The sequence below is a fragment of the Schistocerca cancellata genome, unplaced genomic scaffold (assembly GCF_023864275.1).
Source record: "Schistocerca cancellata isolate TAMUIC-IGC-003103 unplaced genomic scaffold, iqSchCanc2.1 HiC_scaffold_656, whole genome shotgun sequence".
Taxonomy (NCBI): Eukaryota; Metazoa; Arthropoda; class Insecta; order Orthoptera; family Acrididae; genus Schistocerca; species Schistocerca cancellata.
In genome coordinates this window covers 52,501-55,000 of record NW_026046667.1, presented here as the reverse complement: position 1 = coordinate 55,000, position 2,500 = coordinate 52,501, and the positions used below count along the sequence as shown (strand labels likewise).

Genomic DNA, 2,500 nt, shown 5'->3' with positions numbered 1-2,500 from the left:
ACCGCAATGTAACGCAATTTGTAACGCAATTTGTGTCTTAACCTAACCCACGTTGTGCCTTAACCTAACCCACGTTGTGCCTTAACCTAACCCACGTTGTGCCTTAACCTAACCCACGTTGTGCCTTAACCTAACCCACGTTGTGCCTTAACGTAACCCACGTTGTGCCTTAACGTAACCCACGTTGTGCCTTAACGTAACCCACGTTGTGCCTTAACGTAACCCACGTTGTGCCTTAACGTAACCCACGTTGTGCCTTAACGTAACCCACGTTGTGCCTTAACGTAACCCACGTTGTGCCTTAACGTAACCCACGTTGTGCCTTAACGTAACCCACGTTGTGCCTTAACGTAACCCACGTTGTGCCTTAACCTAACCCACGTTGTGCCTTAACGTAACCCACGTTGTGCCTTAACCTAACCCACGTTGTGCCTTAACCTAACCCACGTTGTGCCTTAACCTAACCCACGTTGTGCCTTAACCTAACCCACGTTGTGCCTTAACCTAACCCACGTTGTGCCTTAACCTAACCCACGTTGTGCCTTAACCTAACCCACGTTGTGCCTTAACCTAACCCACGTTGTGCCTTAACCTAACCCACGTTGTGCCTTAACCTAACCCACGTTGTGCCTTAACCTAACCCACGTTGTGCCTTAACCTGCTCTGTAATTGGCATATGACACGTTACATTAATCTAGTGTTGTCTAACCACAACCCTCTGAATATAGTTCGCTACTCGCACCGCCCACCCTCTTGTGTGTCGTTTCATGTTGAACACTTCGCAAGTGTTGCTTACTTTTTACATGCTCCCGCTGTACACTGTAATGTGGACAACTGCAGGATGTACATCGCCCCCCCCCCTCCACCCTGCCTTCGCACGCTGGTCGTTCAGGTGCTTGCGTGTTCAATGCCCTTCGCAGCTGTTCACTGGCATTCGCATGTCGAAGCGCTCAGTCTACGTCGTGGTACGGCCTGTGTCCACTGTCCGCTGATATCGTAAGCTTAATCCTCACATTGTACTGCACATAGGTCCGTATGTACTGAATGATACGCTGTGGCACATGTGTGACCGTACGACTGCGCCCAACAACAGCGAACCATACGGTCCAAATGTTGTGCACTCAGCCACGTGCCGTCTCCCCATAACAGCTACATTGCAGTGTGGTACGCCATAGAGACGTGTGGGAGTAACGGACGCCCTGGATGGCGATCAGCATGAGCCGTCTGTTGATGTAGTGGCGCGTGTATTCAAACGTAGTCGTCTCTTCTCACACAGTGTGATAGCATGGTGCACCGCGTTCCACATCTGCGACATGGTACAGATGCTGGTTGACAGTCGGTCTCGTAATGGACATCGCATACGTAGGGGGCCACCTCCCACGTGTTCTCTAGTCGTGCACATTTTGTTGCGTGTATGTGGGCAGACGTAGTGTGTCGTGACACCTAACAGACAGGTATGCAATAATCGTTGCATTTGCAAACTGGGATGGACGTCTACGTTTGCTGGTGACGTGACGCAACGCAAATGAACAACTGGTAAACCCATTGTGGTGCGGTTGTTGTTGCTGGAGGTAAATCAGTAAGGGCAAATCTGTGTGTGAAGCGATACGCGGCGGTGGCTGGGTGGGACCGTCCCCGGCCGGTGAGGGGGGGCCGCCCGGCGTGCTGGCCGCGCGGTGCGTGGGCGCACGCGCTACAGCCGGCTGGTGGGGGCGCCCAGTGGCAGGCGCGCCGGCCGACGGACGCGGCAGGCGGCGCAGCTGCGCGCCGGGGCACCCTGCGCGCGGCGCCGGGCGGCCAAAGTGGGTCCTCGCGGGCCCGGTGCGAAGCGCGGTGGACATCTGCAGTGTGCTGGTCCGACTGAGGACTGTGTGCGTTGAGGATGCGCCGCCGCCCGGCACTCGGCGCCGCGACGCCGTCTGCTGCTCGGTCGCCCCAGCGGTTCTCGCTGGTGGTTTGTATCGCAGTTGTGCAGACGTGTTGGCACGTGCGCTGTGCTGGGAGAGTTCGCTTCGGCACCCACGTGGGGCCTTTGCCCTTCTGTGGCGCTGGCGTTGGAGCTGCCGGTCACCGTAGGTGGCGCGTGTTGTCTCCCGCCGGCAATGCCACGACAGCACGCTCCCGGGCCTCTGTCGGCAGCGGCAAGCTCAGTTGGGAGCACGGGTGGTCGCACCTAAAGCGTCTACTCGCCTAACTCCGGGCGATTGCGCCTCTCTCGAACCCGACCAAGTACTTAGGACGGCGCTGCGCGCCGCCGGGACCTGAGAGGGTTTCGAGGTGTATTGTGCAGGGGAGCTCAGCCTCCTCCTGTTTGCAGAATAATTGAGCGGACGCTTGCGTGTTCGCGCGGGCCCCTGGGACACACTCCCGGGCGGCCGGCTGCTCAGCTCTAGTTGACGCAGCTCCCTGGTTGATCCTGCCAGTAGTCATATGCTTGTCTCAAAGATTAAGCCATGCATGTCTCAGTACAAGCCGCATTAAGGTGAAACCGCGAATGGCT

General features: G+C 56.9%; 1 non-coding gene across 1 annotated transcript in view; it reads left to right on the top strand.

Moving 5' to 3' along the window:
* The first annotated feature begins 2,403 nt into the window (after window positions 1-2,403).
* The window catches only part of LOC126138197 (small subunit ribosomal RNA), a 1,909-nt gene continuing 1,812 nt past the window's right edge, over window positions 2,404-2,500 (top strand). The window contains exon 1 of the ribosomal RNA XR_007528206.1: window positions 2,404-2,500. This exon is cut by the window's right edge and continues 1,812 nt beyond it. This is a non-coding gene — a ribosomal RNA (small subunit ribosomal RNA).